Raw genomic sequence first — 22557 nt, 5'->3', positions numbered from 1 at the left:
ATGAAAATAGGCACTAAATAACACAATTTTCATTTAGGAAGCATGCCCAAAAAGTGACTAAAACCTAGTGAACAAATTGACCAAAGTTGAGAAATTACAGTCTGCCTCTGCACAACCTGACCAAATGAACAGTGTTTGTTCATTTAGTCATAACTCGAGCTAGGCAGGTCAAAATGACCTGAAATTTTACCAGTGGTTAGATGAGATATAGATCTAAAACTTTAATGAAGAATACAAACCCAAATTATTCCATTAACCAAATCAAATTATTGAGCAAAGTTGGGTCACTGAATCTACAGACTGCAAATTTGCCATTTGAACAGTAAAGTTTCAATGGCTATAACTCTCTCTAGAAAACTCTGATTTAGGTGATTCTTGAACCTATGAAAAACTAAGGCATAGTAGAACATTTCATATAAAGAAAGTTAGACCAAATTATGGATCTAACTTGATCAAATTGCTGAACAAAGTTAGAATTAATAATCTGCCAGAACAAAATTCTACAGTATGAACAGTAAACAAAATTTGCTTATAACTTGAGCTAAAAAACTCCAATTGGGGTGATTCAAAAAGGAGAATAAACTTAAGAAAATAGGCAACATTTTCTATGATGAAATTTTTGCCAAATTCCAACAGTAAATTGACCAATGAAATAGTACAATTAGGGACACCAAAACTGAAAATTTGGCCATTTTGCCTAAAAGACCTAAGTTTTGAGAAAATGACCAAAACCAACAAGTTTAGTGACCAAAATATGGTATGTGGGTGAAGTTGGAGTTCCCATACCTATTGAGCCTTAGAAAGTCAACAATTTGACTTGAATAGTGTAGTGAATAGTAACCCGGAACACAAAATTTCGAGAACGTCGAGTTTAGCACGTTAGAGTTAGGTAAAAATAAGGCTAAATTTATTTTTGAATTTATGTTAAATTATGGTACTGAAACATTGCAAAATTGTGTGTTTTCAATTGAAAAGAATACCAGGAAAGAACCCGAGGAACTGAGTCGAGGCCAAGAGGCGACTCGCTTGAGGTTTGTGCACAATGTATACTTTTTATAATCATCTTTTGCATACTATTTTGAATAATGTGAAATATTGGATTATGGAATTCTTATGATGTTTGATCTAAATTGTTGAAAGTTATTATGTATATTTGAAATGACAATGTTTAGCAAATTGTTACAATAAGTTTTGAAACCACAGTGTCATGACCATATATTTGAACACCTCACTAGCACGACTAGTGGGGGTAATTAGTTTTGAATTTTGATTCTTTCTCTGGAGAAGTGTTGAGGTGTGCTAGTAGAAGAGGATGTGAATGGATATCCATATATTTGAGCTAGCTAGCCTTGTGATGTGATTTCTCTTTAGCTTCTGGCTATTGAGATTCTATTTGTTTCGAATGGCATGATCTAACTGTGGGTTTTATGAAATGTGTTTTGATACTTTGAAATGAACTTGGTTTGCATTAAAATCTCATAATTCATGTTTTGTGTTTAATACTCATGTTTAGTCAAATTTTTTGAATAAATGTGATTTAACTTTTGCATAAAGATTATTTTAGTATGTTGTGCACCACTGAGTCCTAGTACTCAGCGATAGCTTACTATTGCTGTCGCAGATACAGAGACTAGAGGAGCAGTAGACTGAGCTGCTGAGGTGTGAGGAGCTATCAGCTTGAAGTCATCGAGTATAATTTATACCCTAATTATAAATATTTCTTTTGATGTATGTATTGCATATAAAAGTATGGACATGTAAATGGGTCTTGAGCAGCTTGTACAAAGTTTTGTATGAAGTTTGTAATAAAAAAATTTAGTTTGAATTTCCTTTGATGTAAATTTTGTAATGATGTATATATATAAATTGTTTTGTCTCTAATGAAATATGAATGGAACTATTTTATTTAATTTGAATGAAATGTATTGTTAGTATTTTGAGGATTATTGAATTTTGAACTTGAGAAATTGATTGAAATGATTGTGGAGTTGTTGAAATGGATTGAGTTTGATTGTGAAATTGAAGTAGTTGTTGAGAAAACATTTTTAGAAGTGCTTTTTACAGGTATTTGAAGAACTGGTTTCTCAAAATATAGACAGAACTCTGTCAAAATTTTTATAAAATTTGCGAAAAACTAAAATGGACCAAAAATATTAACTAGTTTTAATTTTAACTAAATGTTTTAAATACTTATTAGAAAATGCTCACCACTTATGAAAAATAAGAAAATTGTTTTAAAATCCCTTGTAGGGTACTTAATGAGTTATTAGTAGGTGAAGTTCGGTAGTTCATTAGGTATTCTACGGGATCATGTTATGCCTTACAGAGGGGTAAGGTGTGACAGCTTTAGAAGCTGTTCAATGGCTGCAATAGGTGTTCTTGGTGTGGACAAGCTAGAGGGATAATTTGGTGTCCTGAAGACGCATCCGAAAGGCGCAAATACATTGCAATGTATCAAAAGGTTAGTGTATTTGTTCTTGATCTAATCTAGGGTTCTAAAATTAATCTGATTAATTTTTAAAATCTTAAATGGCAAATACATATCCAAAAACATATTAAAAGAGTTTTAATATGTTGTTTATCATTGAAATCAAATAGATAAAAAATAAATCTTGCATGATGTATGTGACCTTAGGTGAAAATTTTTGAATTCAATGGTATAAACTTGTATTTTTCACATTTCCACTCCTTTCAATTAGTATCAGAGCCACTATGTTTGCCATTTAGATTGTTGATTATTTGATTTAATTGTGTTTTTTGATCATGAGATGATTTATCCATTGCTGGTTGCAATGGATGTGTGGCGGTATGCTTGAAGAACACCATCTTTGGTGCTCTAATTTTGGCTTCCATGGGTGCCTCAAGGTTTGGCTTTTTAATTTGCAATTATTATATGATCTTAAAGCTCATCCTATGTCTAATTAAATTGTTTAATTAGAATTTTAATCACACAATTAAATTTTGATTCAAATCTAAATTTTTAAAAATTGTTTGAATGTGATTCAAATATGATTTTTTAAAAATTGTTTGAATGTGATTCAAATCTGAATTTTTAAGGTTGTTTGAATGTGATTCAAATCTGAATTTTTAAATTTGTTTGAATGAGATTCAAATCTGAATTTTTAAATTTTTTTGAATCATATTCAAATTTAGATTTTTAAGTTGAATATGAGATATTCAATTTAATTTAAGTATGTATGTTTTATTTAATTGTTAAATAGTAATATGCATGATGGATGATCATAGACTATAAAAGACCAATGTGATTGGATTATTTCTTTTATGTTTCTCTGGGATTGTAAATTAATTAATTTATTTTAATTTATTTGGGCATGTATTATTAAGTTTTTAATAATTTTTGGGTTATAATTTCATTTATTTAAGTTCTTGTAAATTCGCCTTGGTATGCCAAGGATTACTATGTAATAGTGGATTGCAAGAAGTTCAAGGAGATCGAGAATATTGGTGGGACCAGTGGGAGGAATTCAATATCAAGTGTTGATTATGTACTCCTTCAGCAACTCTTGTAAAATGAATGAATGAAATGCACCTAGGAATGCCCTAATTCAATTCTTAGTGGCTCAGAATTGAATCCATTAGAAAGTCCATGATCATACCATATTTACTGCTTATCCATAAATGCATGAGATGTATGGGAATGTATGCACTATGTGATATATGCATGCTAAATGGATAATGTGCAAAGTGGGACCTTAATAGTAATTAGGATGACCATAAAATCTTCCAAACAAATGATTAATTTGGAAATGCTATAATTAAAGTAATTATAACATAGGCCCTTCATTGAGGCAATTATTTTAAGAAATTTTAAATAGTTGCATAAGATGCAATTAATTTAAGAGATTTTCTTAAGAATAATTGTTAAGCATGAGATGTTGTAAATATGTAAATGGTTTGGTGGCTAATATTGGATGTACCTGGGGACATTAAAATTATTTGCATAATTACTGGCTCAATGGGATCAACTTAACTAATGCAAGATAAGTCAATAATGGATGTACCTGAGAGCATTAGGGGCTAGGTAAAGGATTGAACCTGATATGAGATGTGATGAGCAAGGAGTTGCTCACTTATAGTTTATTGTAATTCCAATAATGGATGTACCTGAGGATGATCAATAGAATTATAAGAATTCAATTATCCACTAGAAATCCATCCAACTAGGATTTCTATTTTCTACTTTGGAAGTGTAGGATTCGCTAAGTTAGTGGGAGGACTAATTTGATTAAAAGACCATAATCATTTTGGTTAATTACTTGATACATTTATTGATTAATCTGGTTATTTTCTGCAGTTAATTTTTTGATAATGATGAGCACAGAACAACCACCACCATCTAATATTCTTACAAGAATACTTGATCGCAATAGGTTGACAGGACCTAATCTCTTTGATTGGCTAAGAAATTTAAAACTTGTCCTGAACCTTGAACATATAGGATATGTTCTAGACTCAAATGTTCCTGGTCCCTTACCTCCAGAGGCCACTCAAGAGGAACATGAAACTTTGGACAAGTGGAAGGAGCATGATATGAGAGCTAAGTGTTACATGCTTGCTTCCATGAGTAATGAGTTATAGAAGCAGCATGAGAACATGCAGAGTGCGAGTGAGATACTCCTTCACCTACAAGAGTTATATGGTGAGCACAGCAAGAATGCTAGGTATGAGATATCTAGGCAGCTGTTCCGCATGAGGATGTCTAAGGGGCAAAATGTTGGGGATCATTTCCATATGATGATTCGGCTGATTGAGCAGTTGGAACATCTTGATTTCAACATGGATTTCCAACTACAGACAGATTTGATCCTTCAGTCCCTTTCTGAATCTTTTGGGAATTTTGTGACAAATTTCCATATGACTAAGCAGGAATGCACCTTAGCTGGTTTACTCAACATGCTGGTTATTGCCCAAAAGAATATGCTGGGCAATAAAGGATAAGAGGTAGCTTTGATTGTGTCACAGTCTACCCCTCCGTAAGGTATAACATGATTCCGTAGTATACCTAATGAATTACCAACTTCGTCTACTGATAACCCATTAAATACACTACAAGGGATTTTAAATCTTTTCTTACTTCTTTTTACAGTGGTGAGCACTATTTACAGGTATTAAAAATTTTTTGAACTGAAGTGAAACCAGATAACACATTTGAAGTATTAATAATTTCTATAAAAATTTTGACAGAGTGCCATCTGTATTTTGAATAAAATAGTTCTTCAAAAACCTGTAAAAAGCACTTCCAATATTTTGTTCAATCCTCAAACTCCAATATCCAATCAACACAATAAGTTTCTCAACATTTGCCAACTCAAATCCACAATAATTTTCTAGTGTTTTCAAAAGCTGAGATAAAAGAAATATATCATAATATTTACAAGCCAAAATAATTTACAAATTTAGTTTGCAACTTTAATGTACAATTTTAATGTACAATTTTAATTTACAACTACTCAAAACCAAGAACAATATATATATACAGTGAACATATATTATAATACAAAATGCAAAATATGGTATACTCAATATACCCGATGAACTCTCAATGTAGCACTAGCAGCCTAGTCTGCTGCCCTGTCAGTCTGTCTACCTGCGACAGTAATGAAAAGCTATCGCTGAGCTAATATCTCAGTGGTGCACAACATTAACAAAATGCAACTTTAAATCATAAATCGTAAGTCGTATAAATAGTGGATACTTAAAACCATAGTTAAATTCAAAGACAGTGAATGTCATAAAGAATTTAAACTGCATTTCACAATATCACAATAAATATCAATAAATCACACACACAGCTTAATCATGGTTCCATAGTCCAATTCGTCCCAAAAGCCGATGGCTAGTGAGGAATAACATAGCTAGCTAGCAATAATATGAGTACTCTTCCTATTCGTCCTCAACAGGCACATGCCTCAACACTTCAGCCAGAGAGGGAATTCAAAGTCAATTCATTCCACTAGACAAGCTAGCGAGGAATTCAATCAGTATACATGATAGTTGTGGTTTCAAACCATTTGCAATTTTTTTCAAGCAATAAGTATCCATCAAATATCTATTCAAACAATTTTTCACAATTTAAAACAATAACATACAAATAGTCATAATTTATTTCAATTGAAAAAATTCAAAAGAAATAACTGTTGTGCACAAACCTCTGATAATTGTCTCTTGGCCCTGACTCAGTGTTTCCTTCCCCTTCCCTAAGTCTTTGCTAACTGAAACACACAATTTGAAGTGTTTCAGTACTCATTTAAACTATCTCTAACAATAAGGCTTAATAATTAATTTATTGAATTCTATTATTTTCCTTAGTCAACCTAAAATGTTGACCCTCGATGCACTCTAGGCGAATTAGGTTTAATGTTACCAATATGTCACATTTTATAGCCTTTTAGTGTTGGTACATGTTACTAAATTCATTTTCAAGTATATTGTATTTTATTGCAATTTGCCGGATTTCGGTTTACAAATTTGACCTAGCCGGATGACCTAGTTTCCTTTGTTTTCGGGTTCCGGTTCAAACTATAAACTTGTAGGTCTTTATCTTATTGCACGCGGGGCAAAATTCAGGTCATTCTGAGTTGTGTAGACCAAGTTATGGTCAATTTACCAATGCTGGACAGAATGCACCAAAATGGTAGGCTTAGGTCATTTTTAGGTCACTTTTGGTTCGACCAGTTTTGGTAACTAAACTTGTGCAAGCAATTTGACTTGGTTCTGGCCATTTCTAGGCTTTGGTGTCTTCATAAGAATTGTAGATATATGTCTGAAATATTCATGGTAAAAATTTCAGGTCAATTGGACCTGTTTTGAGTAAGTTATGGTCAAAACACTAACTACTGCCCAAATGGTCAATTTTCAGGTTTTCAAGTCACTAATCCGGATTTGGTCATTTTTCAAGTTACCTTCTAGGCAGAATTTAGGTAAGCTTCCTTCATGAAATTTGGCACATTTGGTGCCTAGTTTCACCTCCAATTGGTCTCATACCAATTAGAGTCACACACTTAAGGTTCTAAGCCAAAACATACGCTGCCCTACTACACACTCCTCATCACTTACCAATTACATATTCAACACTTACCAAATTACTTCCTTCATGCCAATCTGGTTTGTACCTTACCATTAACACATTTAACAACATATTTTGGTCATTTTGGACAGCTTGTAACCATTCTCAATATGCACACTGTCGCAATGGGATTTTGCGGTCGCCCGGACGATCACTCACCGAAGTGGGAAAAAGTGAGGAGTCGCCACCTTAGTTTTGAGGGAAACTAAAGAAAACCATTTGAGAAGTTAAATTAAAAATGAAACCACTTCAAAACAGAGATTCTAAGTTCGGGGTCCGTAAACGGGTGGGGAAGGTGTTAGGCACCCCACCTCGTCCCTTAATAAGGGTAAGTAGATTTAATTCTGCGTCCTTTATAAATTAGTTAGGAGGGCTTAGGCGGCAATGTTAATCCTTTTGGTAGAAGGAATATTTGATTTTTTCACTAAATTTGGATCACCCAGATACATAAGTAAATGAGACAACCTTAGTGAACGGGTGTGAGAATCGGATAAGAACTCTCCTCCGATCTCTTTTAAGTTGTTTATTAAAATTTTGAGGGGAGACCGGATAAGAACCCTCCTCCGATCTCTTTTAGAGTTATTCATTAGTGTTTTGAGTTGAGACCGGATAAGAACTCTCCTCCGATCCCTATTTAATGTTTATTAAAATTTTGAAGGGAGACCGGATAAGAACCCTCCTCCGATCTCTTTTAGAGTTATTTATTAATGTTTTGAGTTGAGACCGGATAAGAACTCTCCTCCGATCCCTATTAAATGTTTATTAAAATTTTTGAAGGGAGACCGGATAAGAACCCTCCTCCGATCTCTTTTAGGAGTTGATTTAAAACTTTTAGGCAAGGATAGGATAAGGACTCTTCCGACCTCTTCTATTTTGACGGGACCCGGACAAAGACTTTTCCGACCTTTAAAAAATTTAACCACAGCTATGGGTCTTAAGAATCTAAAACTAAGAATTCTGACCTTCAAAAATGCTGGGGATAAGGTTTCTGGATACCCTGTGGCTGAACGGGGAACACTAGACTTGATTCACTGACCTTTTCATGTAGTCATTTTACCAATATCTATTAACATCCGATCTATTCTGTTATGTTTACTTTGGTTCTATTTATGACATCTTGCCGAATTGTCGCTTACGCCACCTAATAGTTCGCTATCTTCCTGGCGTGTTATTCGTGTCCTCTTTTAAAGGAGACCTCTAAGTTGCAGCTACCTACGCTACCCAACCATTTACATACTACAAAGAGTTAGAAAACTGGTTTTCGAAATGACGAGATCAATAAAATGAACCGATCACTAAAAAATGATTTGAGAGTGACTTTCTTTGGGATTGCTTGTGCGAAATGGTCTAGACGTAAGAAGAACAAGGAAAATGCGGAAATAAACGTAGACGCTTAATAAAACAAGAACATGAACTCTTATAACAATATTTTCTTGGGTTCTCTTGTACAAAATACCCTTGAAGAAAGTTGCAGATGGAATAAAAACAAATGATTTGCATGAAACAAACGTAAACAGTAGTGTGAACTCTTCCCTGTGAGGAGCCAAATATATTGAAATAATCGTGAAGTGGTAAATAAAGTGATTGGCGGATTGATCAGCCTGAGAGTTGATGTCTCTCGTGAAACCGAGAGATGCTTTAGCTAAAAGGTAACCGGGTAAGAACCAGGTGAAAGGAAGTTGAGCTTGAACAGAGGAAAGGAAAGCAGAGATGATGAGAGTATGACCAGATAATGAACAAACTGGAAATGTAGAGTTCCAATATTCAAAATCTTTTTCAAGAAAACACTCTTGAAAACTAGTTTCAAAAGTATTTTTAATCACTACAAAACAGTAGAGTAACAAACTGAATGAAGTTTCAGAGTTCCTCCACTATAATAGCAGCCTCTTGCCTATATTTTTTTTTTTTTGTCCCTTGAACAGTTTTTCATGTAGGTATTTATAGGAATCGGGTGCTCCCCATGAAGGGTCAGGATTCATTTTGAGGGAGATGGAGGGTCAAGATTTTGAAGTACATGATCGGATGTTTAGGAATTAAAGAGAATCAAAACGAATGGCTGAGATCGCTTCTCAAAATATTTGTCCTTTTCCTCTTTTAATCCGACGGTCTTGAATCCTCTTGTCCGGAATGATCTGAGGGCTGAGAGTGAAAAACGCTGGTATTGTCGTCTTCTCTTTTGATCCAAGGGTTCCGGATTCATCCTTACAAGTGAGATCAACGGTGGAGATTGGGATGTACAGATCCATGACATACCCTGGCACCTGTCAGCATTGCGGGCGATTCTTAGGCGTGCGGTGGAGATCTCGTCTGCAACGCTTTAACTACCTCGGCTCTGATTCTGACGACGGTTATTGGGATTTGTCTTATTCTTTTTGTCTTCCGATCCCTCCCCTAGCTCCTATTCCGATCTCTCATACTGATCTCCTATCTCCCGATCTCTATTATCCCTTAACCAGTCTGGATTCGGTCCAAGCATTAATTGCATCTCGATTCTCGAAGCGCCCGCTTCGTTTTCCGCCAAAGAATAAATGCTCATTTTCCCCTATATATACCCCTGTTGATAGTGGCATTTCCTTCATTCGATTTTTCTCTCTTTCTCCTTGTTTCTTGGTTCTAGCTGTTCCGGGGAAAGTTCCGGCTACAACTGTGGTTTTGATCCTCTTCCGATGGAATTCCCTATTCCTCGACTGAAAATTTACGATCCCGGTGATTGGATGGTCCTAACTGACGATGGTGAGAGAACTGGATTTGACCGATCCGTATTGCGGGCTTCGGTTGTACCGATCTCGAGTTGCTCAACTGAGTTCATTCGGCTTCTCATCACATTGAGTGTTCCGACAGCGATTCTGATCCACATTGGGTGTTCCGACAGCGGATTAAGCTTCCTGGCCAATATCCTTGGGATCAGTTATAAACTGATCCTTAGATCACCTGGGAGTATCCTTGGAATTAGTTATAAACTGATCCATGGATCTCCTGGGAGTATCCTTGGGATCAGTTATAAACTGATCCTTAGATCAGCCTCTTCAGATAGGATTTTTCACCGGTCTCTAGAGATCGTCCAAATGATGTAATTTTTCAATGTAATCAGGTCTCTAGAGATCACCCAAATGATGTAGCTAGACCTTTATTGTAATCCGATCCCTAGAGATCGCCCAAATGATGTAATCCGATCTTTTGAGAATAAAGACTTTATTTTGTCGGTTATCATCTTATTTTTGCATTGATTACTTTCCGATCTCTACTGTGTTTATCCGATCTGGTTCTTTACCTGAATGACACTTAACTGATCCTTTATTCAAAATATTTAAACTTATTATGCCGATCTCCAATTAACCGATCTCTGAACATTCGGATATTTGAAGAGAAGTGTTAGAACAGCTGTCGAGTCTCACCAATCGATGCGCCGCCTAGAACCTCGCGAGCATTAAATGCTCGGACTAGTATAAATAGGGGAGGGTTAGCCAGTTGTTCTCTCATTCCATTTTCAATCCCCTGCTCACAACTTCGAAGTTCTCTCATTTTCTCCAGTTTCTCCGACGCCGATTAGACTCTGGTAAGGACTTTGATCTTCTTTTTTGTTTAAGTTCTTTGTTTCTTTTGAAAATGAGCGGTGCCGAAGGTCAGAGAGCGGCGAGCCCTCCTTCCATTGAGTTCTCTTGGTCATCGTCTGATGAAGAAGAGGCAGTCGGGCCAAGCGCGCAACCTGGACCCCTTAGGGTCCCTGCTCCAGGTCAGGGGCGGGTCGTACCATTAAGGCGTACGCGCCCTTCTTCAAGGAGAGAGACCCTTCCCATAGACGAGCTTCCGTCGGTTCTTCGAGAATCCGCTCTGCAGTCGTTTGTTCAAGAATACAATATTTGTCCTGATTCGTTCGAGCTAATCAAGTGCCATGGCGACCTTCGTGTCGATCACTTCTTTGAAGAGAACGACAGGGTTATGGTATATGAGGAACAGTTAAAGGCCGGTCTGAGGTTCCCTCTAGACGATTTCTATAAGGAAGTCCTAAAACTTCACCGAGCATCCATTGTTCAAATTCACCCCAACTCGTGGCGGATCTTGGTAGCTTTCCGAGGTCTATGCCGAGCTAAGGGAATCAGACCTACGGCTAAAGTGTTCGCCAAGCTGCACCGGCTAACTCACCACCAAAGGACGATGACCATCGGTTCTTTCAGCGGCTTCCTAATTGCGGGCTCTTTTCCGATCTGCCCTCGTCTCTTAAGAACTGGAAGAATCGTTTCTTCATTGTGAGGAGCAAAGATCCGAGCCGCTTTGAGGACTTCCCCCGCAGCTGGTGGTACCAGGGACCCTTGCTTCCGAACCATATTACCCTGAGCGAAGAGGAAAGTTTGATAGTGATGGATCTGAAGAGTGAGGCTGCCACTAAAAAGTATTCTTGTTTGGATTCGGTGACTGCCGAGCTGCACCATTGGACTGTTCAGCTGCTCACTGGCCAAGACCGCGAACTTCCGCTCTCTAACCTCGGCATCGGTATTTTCTATATCTCAATTCTCACGACCTTAGTGATCTCACTAACCTTTTCTTTGTGCAGGTATGGCGGGTGGTGAGGGTTCAAGGAAACGGAAGAAGGAGAGAGAGATCTCCCGGAAGATAAAGGAGATAAAGCGTTCGGAACGACTCCAAACGCCCGGTCACGAACCTGGGGAGATACAAAGTGATCCACCCCAACCTTCGGTCCGCCGACCACCGGCTACCCGATCTCCTCCTAGATCGGAGGAGCCTCCGACTCTTGCAGCTTGTTCCAAGCAGGAAGGGGGCCTACTCAAGCTTCTCGGGAGGACCTCTTCTGGGCGCTCAATCGACGATCGCTTGAGGAATAATCGATCACAAGGAGAACTCGATTTCGCCAAAGTCCCGGGTCTACCATCTTCTTTCCGAGGATCGGACAAAGCTATCCTGAATGGTCTCGACGACATATTGACTCGGACCATGAGCTTAAACGTGGAGTGTCTGGTGAACCAGACCATGATCCGGGAAAGGATTCAGCGCCTGGGTAAGGAGATCGGGAAGAAGAATCAGGAGGTGGATTCCCTCCGATCCCAACTCTCATCCGCTCGGGATTATATATCTCAAGTCGAGGGACGGGCAAAGCTCCATGAAGACCGGTTGGCCGAACAGAATCGTGCTTTGGATGAGAGGGACCGTGCTCTTAAGGAAGTCCAGGTGCTTCACGCCCACGGTTACTGTGTCGCTCAACTTATAGAGGAACTTGAGGCGAAGGATAAGGAGCTTAAGGAGAAAGACAAGGAGCTTAAGGAGAGGGATGAGGAGATGGTGACGGAATAGCCGAGGCCTATGTGAAGGCTCACAAGGATCTCTTGGCCGCACTCGGAGCGTTACCCGAGAAGACTTTTCTTGGATGGCCGATGTGGCTCCCGAGGACAATGATGAAGACAGTGAGGATGAAGCCGAGGGTGAGAGGAGAGGGAGTGATCCTAATGTAGATCAGGCTGGGGGTGATCCCCCAGCCGAATAACTTGTACAAATTATGACATGAAATGAAATGCCTTTTGTTCAATGAATGATTGTGATCGGAAAATTTTAAACCATTGTTTTTCTGAGTATTTGATTGCATGAGCACAGCAAAACAAAAACTAAATGTGATTATTAATCTAAGTATGAGAGATCGGAAAGCACTTTAAACATGAGATCGGTAGGGGAGAAATGCTGAACGGAACTTGACTGAAAATTTAACTCGAACACTTAAGATCGGAATCGAACCAAAACTTTAGCTCTTAACCTTTCGGAAAGGAGGTCGGCAATAAAACTGGTAGGAAAAGATCTAGTGCCAGTTCATTTCATTTATCAACAGAGATCAGGAATATTCTTGACAGGTCCGGAAATCCGACATCGGGTTTGAGAGGTCGGTAAAATGATTTTGAGAGATCGGCGAGGCTTTAATGAATGTGAGGACTTAGCATTGATTCAATTCTCTGTGAGGAGAGATCGGAAATGTGACTGCCTATCAAAGAGGAACTGGAAACGTGATTAGCTGTTCAAAAGAATTTTTTATTGATTCTAGGGATCGGCCAAAATATGGTGTCGACAGTTGCCCCTCTTTACATAATTTCAATTAAAGGAAAAATTTCCGTATAGGAATTATGTAAAGATTCCGACTCACATTTTGGACGATTAGGTATTTGAAATTAGGGAACTAAAGCACACCTAAGTTAATGACCTAGAAAATTAAAATCAACTTGGATCTAGAAACCAGAGGTTGATAACAGGAATGTAAATTGCATGACATTAAAATCAACTTAGATCAAGGAACCAGAGGTTGATAACAGAAATTTAAATTGCATGAAATAAAAATCAACTTGGATCAAGGAACCAGAGGTTGATAGCAGAAATTTAAATTGCATGAAATAAAAATCAGCTTGGATCAAGGAACCAGAGGTTGATAGCAGAAATTTAAATTGCAGGAAATTAAAATCAACTTGGATCAAGGATCCAGAGGTTGATGGTGGAATTGCAGGAAATTAAAATCAACTTGGATCAAGGATCCAAAGGTTGATGGTGGAATTGCAGGAAATTAAAATCAACTTGGATCAAGGAACCAGAGGTTGATAGCAGAAATTTAAATTGCAGGAAATTAAAATCAACTTAGATCAAGGAACCAGAGGTTGATAACAGGAATTTAAATTGCTGGAAATTAAAATCAACTTAGATCAAGGAACCAGAGGTTGATAGCATGAAATGTAAATTGCAGAAAATTAAAATCAACTTAGATCAAGGAACCAGAGGTTGATAACAGAAATGTAAATTGCATGAAATTAAAATCAACTTAGATCAAGGAACCAGAGGTTGATAACAGAAATGTAAATTGCATGAAATTAAAATCAACTTAGATCAAGGAACCAGAGGTTGATGGTGGAATTGCAGGAAATTAAAATCAACGTAGATCAAGGAACCAGAGGTTGATAGCAGGAAATGTAAATTGCATGAAATTAAAATCAACTTAGATCAAGGAACCAGAGGTTGATAACAGAAATGTAAATTGCAGAAAATTAAAATCAACTTAGATCAAGGAACCAGAGGTTGATAGCATGAAATGTAAATTGCAGAAAATTAAAATCAACTTAGATCAAGGAACCAGAGGTTGATAGCATGAAATGTAAATTGCAGAAAATTAAAATCAACTTAGATCAAGGAACCAGAGGTTGATAACAGAAATGTAAATTGCATGAAATTAAAATCAACTTAGATCAAGGAACCAGAGGTTGATAACAGGAATTTAAATTGCTGGAAATTAAAATCAACTTAGATCAAGGAACCAGAGGTTGATGGTGGAATTGCTGGAAATTAAAATCAACTTGGATCAAGGATCCAAAGGTTGATGGTAGAAATTTAAATTGCAGGAAATTAAAATCAACTTGGATCAAGGAACCAGAGGTTGATAGCAAGAAATTTAAATTGCATGAAATTAAAATCAACTTAGATCAAGGAACCAGAGGTTGATGACAGAAATTTAAATTGCATGAAATTAAAATCAACTTACAAAGCAAGTCTAACCCTGACACATGAAGTTCTTCCCTGATGAAGTGTACTTAACAAGATACCGAAGGCCGATGATTAATGGAAAAGGAGTTGCAAGACTTGGCCCATGACCATCAAGGCTTCAAATGCCCCTCTTCTGTTCCCGATTTTCTTCTTATTTTATGGAAAGCGCCCTTGCGAATTTTCACTTTCCTTACGTCTATTTGACTAGAAGCGCCCTTCCGGGTTTTCACCCCCTTTTTTTTTTTTTTTTTTTTTTTTTTTTTGATAGCTCACTTTTTCAGGATGCCCTTTCGGGTTTTCATCCTTCACTCATTTTGCAGAAGGCGCCCTCTCGGGTTTTCACCCTCTTTCACACATTTTACTAGGAGCGCCCTTTCGGGTTTTCATTCCTACATTTTCTTCTTCTTCTTCTTCTTCTTTTTGTTCAAGTCCCAACTTCCCATATCAATAGGTTGTGTGTTCCTTTGCTTAGTCATTCCCTATAATTCTCAATGCAATGTATATAAAGTTACTGTGTTTAAATTCTTAAATAATAAAAAAGCATTAAAAAGTTAACAAGCATGTTCCAAGGTAAATGGGCTGATGGAATATGAGAAAAATATGGTTTTTAATAACAAAGAATAAGGATATGAATTTGGAAGAAAGAGAAATCTCACGAATTCCTTTATTAACTTTTCTAGACCCTTTATTGCCCCAAATACTAATAGTCTGAGAAGAATCCTTGTGCCATGGTCCCTTGCTACCTTTTGACTCCGTTTTACATTCTCAATAAGGCTTCATGTTGCTAGGCGCATCCTTTGAGGTTTTCAATCCCGATAACTCACTTTTTCAGGATGCTCTCTCGAGTTTTCATCCTTCACTCATTTTGCAGAAGGCGCCCTCTCGGGTTTTCACCCTCTTTCCCTCATTTTACTAGGAGCGCCCTTATAAATTTTCACCCTTTTTTTTTTTTTTTTTTTTTTTTTTTTTTTTTCAAGCCCACATTTTGTAGTATTTTCCTTCGATATAAGATCCCTTGGTTGGAGCTCCCGAGATTGTTCATTCTTATTCAAGCACCCTGGCCTTTCTTCTTTGGTATATCGTCCATGGTAGATTTCGAATCTTGTTTTGACCTATTCGATTTCATCTAGCTCTGTTCTCCATTAAGATTCACAGCGAAGGAATTTCCATCTTGATTGGCAAAACTGCTTGCATATATGGAGTTGCCCTAATCAGTCATCTTTTCGATCATTCATTTGAGATTCTTGTTTACAATTTCCATGGCTTTGTTCATTTGGGGCCGATAAGGTGATGAATTAAGGTGAATCACCCCGGAGGCTTCCAATGACATCGATCCCCCGCATTGCAATCGATCATGGGACGTTTATCCAGCTAGCGTATGTACAGCACTTATGACATTTTCAAACATATTCAATATAGTTTCTCCTTCCAAAGTAATCTAATAGTATCTCTGTCGTAAGATTTTCTTAGCCATCATGTGTTCGTTAGCTTGCGTGGCATAGTTCCCCTTCATCAGAATCACTAGTATTCAAGGCAATTATTGGTCCTTCAAAGTTAACTTCATGAATATCATAGTTGATTGAATCATTATGTATTGGTTGATTATTATTCTTGAAGAAAATGGAAATGGGGCGGTTACAAGAGGAGAATTAAGAGGTTTTATTAAGCAAAGAAAAGGCTAAACAAAAGAAGTAATCGGATATGAAAATTTGGAAAAATGCGCTATTAACTTACTAATACTTAATCATGAGAGAAGGTCCATTCACAATTCACTTGACACCATGGACAAAGTAGTCAAGTGTTGGTAACCAAATATTCATTACTCGGAGAAAAGTATAAGGATATCCTTTGCCCCCCAAGTATCAAGCTCTTGATTTCCTTTTATTTGCACAATCAGCATTTCTGGTTCCAACGCATCCCCTATGCATTCTTTCATGTGCACATTCTCTTTTACCAGTTTCGTGGTTAGGCAACATTAGGAATTGCACTTTCACTTTCCATCTCCAACCACCCATTTCTGATAAGGGACTGTACTTTACCTTTGAAAGCTCCACAATTGTGTGTTGAGTGACCAATTGCCCCCCCTATAGTAGTCACAATGAGCATTTGGATCACACCTCATTGGATATGGGGATTGTAAAAGGTCAAGTGGTATGGGGGCTATCTGGTTTGTGCTTAAAAGGTAGCAATAAATCTCTCTTAAGGGTATAGGCAGTGGTGGGTCGGGATTGGGGAGTGGGTGATTTAGATGAACTAGTTTGTTTGAGTCGGCAGACGTGAAGTGTAAGCAATTGGTTATGGGACCTATTGCGGTTGGGATAAGAAGAACTTGTGGTGGAAAATTGGCTACCATTAGGTTTTGGGAAGGAAATCGAGAATGGTAGGTGTTTTGTGGGGGGCATGGTTGATCACATTGTGCACCTCCCCTAGTCTCAAATTTGCCTCAATTCTCTCCCCAGTCTGTATAATGTTAGCAAAGTTGTTGGAAGTGTTCCCGATCATCAAATAGAAATAAGGAGCTTTCAAGGTCTCAATGAAGAGAGAGCAAAGCTCATTGTCAATAACTGGAGGGTATATCTCCGTTGCTTTCTCTCTCCATCTCTGAGCATATTCTTTGAAGCTTTCCCTGTCCCTCTGCACCAAGTTTTGGAGATCTCTCCTTGTGAGGGCCACGTCGCAGTTGAATTTGTATTGCTTCAAGAAGGTATCAGCCAAATCTTTCGGGGCCTTGACTTGCTCCTGTCCAATTGTATGCACCATCTCAGAGCTGCTCCGGAGAGGCTCTCGTGAAAGAAGTGAATGAGAAGCCTGTCATCTTCTGTTAGGGCACACATTTTAGCAATATAGGTTGCCAAGTGAATGCGAGGGTCTGAATTCCCAGTATACTTATCGAAATCAGGGACCTTGAATTTGGGTGGCACCACCACATCCGGTACTAATCTTAATGATGCCACGTCAACTGAGCCATACATATTCAAGCCCTCTATAGCTCTCAATCTCTCTTCCAGAACAGACAGCTTCTCATTTTCTCTCATCTTACTTTCTCCTCCTGATGTGTGAGGTACTCCCCCAACTGGGAAATGAGGGGCGGAATGAATTGGAGGGTTCGGGACCGAAAGGGATGGTTCGGCATTCGGGATGGCTGGATAATAAGAGAAAGGAGGTTCATTATTTAGTGGAACCGGATTGACAGTGACCGTCGGATCCGGTATTGATGGCTGGAAAGTGAAAGAGGTTGAAGCGTAGTGAGAATCAACCGTTGTAGGAGGTGGGGGAGGTAATGGTAGGTTAAGGTCTGAAGCTGGCTTATTTTGGGACATCTCCCTCATCAGCTTCACAAGTTCTGAAACTTGGTCTTTTATTTCAGACACTTGCCCCTGTAGGTTCTGTACTTGTTCCTGGTCTTCCATTATCTTCTTTGTCCGGGATCTTGTTAAGTACACTCGCTGGGGTTGAATCGCGTGCTTGGTCAGACTTGCCTTGTTCGAAGCAATGTTGTTTTTCTGTGAGGAAGTAAAAAAACTTTTAATAAATTTTGGATTTCGTAAAAACTAAAGGTCCTGGTTCGGACGAAGGATACTGTGGCATCTGGGAGCCAAAATGGGGTCTGGAGAAGGATAATTGCATCAATTTTATCATGGCATTGTTCGATAGTCTAACGGTGAATGACTGGATTGAACACGCCTCTATAGTACTTGTCCATATGGCGCTTCCAACTTTTCGCATAACCCTAACGAGGAGTACCTACGAGTCATACTATCCATTCACAATTTTGCTAAACCATGGCCCGAACCGCCTCATAGGTTCAACAATGGTTTAGCATTCTGTTATGGTCTAAGAACTTCTTCTGCCAACTGACTTGAGAATGCCATGTTAAAAATGATGCTTATCTTTCATAGACCTTAATTTAGTGATGTCTGCAGGAAAAACTTATTAGCGGGATAGATTCAGGTAATCTTGGATTATATTGTTGGCAGAGTGGTACCTACACATTTATCAAAGTAGGAAAATGTGCATGTTTTCTTAACAACATGATTCAAGATTACCCTTAAAAGTAAGAACAAAGTAAAATAAACAGAATAGGGTAAGAGTAAGTATGCCCCTTTTGTCCTAGCATAGGGAGACTCCTGATACCGGATGAGTGCTACCTAATTGGATAGTTCTATCTTATAAGGTAGCTTACTACGGCTTTCAGCTATTGTGATAGTTTAGCTCAAGGTCTAACTTTCTAAAAGCCACAGGTTCCCAAATTGCCCCTCATGAAACAAGAGAGCCCCATTCTATAACCATGATATTGTCGGAAAATTCCACGGGTATCACGGTAAATAGAGCAGTTTCAATTTGAGCGAAGCCTTCACGGATACTAACGGGTAAAACCCACTGCAGCTACATGACCCCCTCCTACTTTCCTAAAAGGGTAAGAAAGCCCGGGTTAGGACCATAGTGTGTGAGGACATTGTGTGAGTGTTCAGTGTGTGAAGGGACACCTTTTACCTCTTCCCAATTCAGGGGGATTTTATTTTTCCATTTTTTCCTTTTTCCCTTTTTTTGAAATGAAGAGCACTGTAGGAAATAGAACAGGCAAAACAAACAAAATAGTTAGCAGCAATAATAATTAATGTATAAAACATCGCCGAATGAGCCCATCTAACTATAATTTGATCTAACAAAATTAAATCTACTTTTGGACCACTAAACCGGGGTTAAAATTAAATCCCCAGTGGAGTCGCCAAGCTGTCGCAATGGGATTTTGCGGTAGCCCGGACGATCACTCACCGAAGTGGGAAAAAGTGAGGAGTCGCCATCTTAGTTTTGAGGGAAACTAAAGAAAACCATTTGAGAAGTTAAATTAAAAATGAAACCACTTCAAAACAGAGATTCTAAGTTCGGGGTCCGTAAACGGGTGGGGAAGGTGTTAGGCACCCCACCTCGTCCCTTAATAAGGGTAAGTAGATTTAATTCTGCGTCCTTTATAAATTAGTTAGGAGGGCTTAGGCGGCAATGTTAATCCTTTTGGTAGAAGGAATATTTGATTTTTCACTAAATTTGGATCACCCAGATACATAAGTAAATGAGACAACCTTAGTGAGCAGTGTGAGAATCGGATAAGAACTCTCCTCCGATCTCTTTTAAGTTGTTTATTAAAATTTTGAGGGGAGACCGGATAAGAACCCTCCTCCGATCTCTTTTAGAGTTATTCATTAGTGTTTTGAGTTGAGACCGGATAAGAACTCTCCTCCGATCCCTATTTAATGTTTATTAAAATTTTGAAGGGAGACCGGATAAGAACCCTCCTCCGATCTCTTTTAGAGTTATTTATTAATGTTTTGAGTTGAGACCGGATAAGAACTCTCCTCCGATCCCTATTTAATGTTTATTAAAATTTTTGAAGGGAGACCGGATAAGAACCCTCCTCCGATCTCTTTTAGGAGTTGATTTAAAACTTTTAGGCAAGGATAGGATAAGGACTCTTCCGACCTCTTCTATTTTGACGGGACCCGGACAAAGACTTTTCCGACCTTTAAAAATTTAACCACGGTATGGGTCTTAAGAATCTAAAACTAAGAATTCGACCTTCAAAAATCTTGGGATAAGGTTTCGGATACCCTGTGGTGAGCAGGGGAACACTAGACTTGATTCACTGACCTTTTCATGTAGTCATTTTACCAATATCTATTAACATCCGATCTATTCTGTTATGTTTACTTTGGTTCTATTTATGACATCTTGCCGAATTGCTGTTTACGTCAGCCTAATAGTTCGGCTATCTTCCTGGCGTGTTATTCAGGTCCTCTTTTTAAAGGAGACCTCTAAGTTGCAGCTACCTACGTTTACCCAACCATTTACATACTACAAAGAGTTAGAAAACTGGTTTTCAGAAATGACGGAGATCAATAAAATGAACTGATCACTAAAAAAATGATTTGAGAGTGACTTTCTTTGGGATTGCTTGTGCAGAAATGGTCTAGACGTAAGAAGAACAAGGAAAATGCGGGAAATAAACGTAGACGCTTAATAAAACAGTAACATGAACTCTTATAACAATATTTTCTCTTGGGTTCTCTTGTACAAAATACCCTTGAAGAAAGTTGCAGATGTATGAAAAACAAAGGAAGTGCAGGAAACAAACGTAAACAGTAGTGTGAACTCTTACCTGTGAGGAGCCAAATATATTGAAATAACTGTGAAGTGGTAAACAGTGATTGGCGGATTGATCAGCCTGAGAGTTGATGTCTCTCGTGAAACCGAGAGATGCTTTAGCTAAAAGGTAACCGGGTAAGAACCAGGTGAAAGGAAGTTGAGCTTGAACAGAGGAAAGGAAAGCAGAGATGATGAGAGTATGACCAGATAATGAACAAACTGGAAATGTAGAGTTCCAATATTCAAAATCTTTTTCAAGAAAACACTCTTGAAAACTAGTTTCAAAAGTATTTTTAATCACTACAAAACAGCAGAGTAACAAACTGAATGAAGTTTCAGAGTTCCTCCACTATAATAGCAGCCTCTTGCCTATATTTTTTTTTTTGTCCCTTGAACAGTTTTTCATGTAGGTATTTATAGGAATCGGGTGCTCCCCATGAAGGGTCAGGATTCATTTTGAGGGAGATGGAGGGTCAAGATTTTGAAGTACATGATCGGATGTTTAGGAATTAAAGAGAATCAAAACGAATGGCTGAGATCGCTTCTCAAAATATTTGTCCTTTTCCTCTTTTAATCCGACGGTCTTGAATCCTCTTGTCCGGAATGATCTGAGGGCTGAGAGTGAAAAACGCTGGTATTGTCGTCTTCTCTTTTGATCCAAGGGTTCCGGATTCATCCTTACAAGTGAGATCAACGGTGGAGATTGGGATGTACAGGACTGTCATGACATACCCCGCACTGCAAGATTGCGGGCGATTCTTAGGCGTGCGGTGGAGATCTCGTCTGCAACGCTTTAACTACCTCGGCTCTGATTCTGACGACGGTTATTGGGATTTGTCTTATTCTTTTTGTCTTCCGATCCCTCCCCTAGCTCCTATTCCGATCTCTCATACTGATCTCCTATCTCCCGATCTCTATTATCCCTTAACCAGTCTGGATTCGGTCCAAGCATTAATTGCATCTCGATTCTCGAAGCGCCCGCTTCGTTTTCCGCTCAGCAATAAATGCTCATTTTCCCCTATATATACCCCTGTTGATAGTGGCATTTCCTTCATTCGATTTTTCTCTCTTTCTCCTTGTTTCTTGGTTCTAGCTTATACTGGGAAAGTTCCGGCTACAACTGTGGTTTTGATCCTCTTCCGATGGAATTCCCTATTCCTCGACTGAAAATTTACGATCCCGGTGATTGGATGGTCCTAATTGACGATGGTGAGAGAACTGGATTTGACCGATCCGTATTGCGGGCTTCGGTTGTACCGATCTCGAGTTGCTCAACTGAGTTCATTCGGCTTCTCATCACATTGAGTGTTCCGACAGCGATTCTGATCCACATTGGGTGTTCCGACAGCGGATTAAGCTTCCGGTCGGCAATATCCTTGGGATCAGTTATAAACTGATCCTTAGATCACCTGGGAGTATCCTTGGAATTAGTTATAAACTGATCCATGGATCTCCTGGGAGTATCCTTGGGATCAGTTATAAACTGATCCTTAGATCAGCCTCTTCAGATAGGATTTTTCACCGGTCTCTAGAGATCATCCAAATGATGTAATTTTTCAATGTAATCAGGTCTCTAGAGATCACCCAAATGATGTAGCTAGACCTTTATTGTAATCCGATCCCTAGAGATCGCCCAAATGATGTAATCCGATCTTTTGAGAATAAAGACTTTATTTTGTCGGTTATCATCTTATTTTTGCATTGATTACTTTCCGATCTCTACTGTGTTTATCCGATCTGGTTCTTTACCTGAATGACACTTAACTGATCCTTTATTCAAAATATTTAAACTTATTATGCCGATCTCC

Source organism: Hevea brasiliensis, chromosome 8 (assembly GCF_030052815.1).
Source record: "Hevea brasiliensis isolate MT/VB/25A 57/8 chromosome 8, ASM3005281v1, whole genome shotgun sequence".
NCBI lineage: Eukaryota > Viridiplantae > Streptophyta > Magnoliopsida > Malpighiales > Euphorbiaceae > Hevea > Hevea brasiliensis.
Note: the sequence above shows the minus strand (reverse complement) of the source record.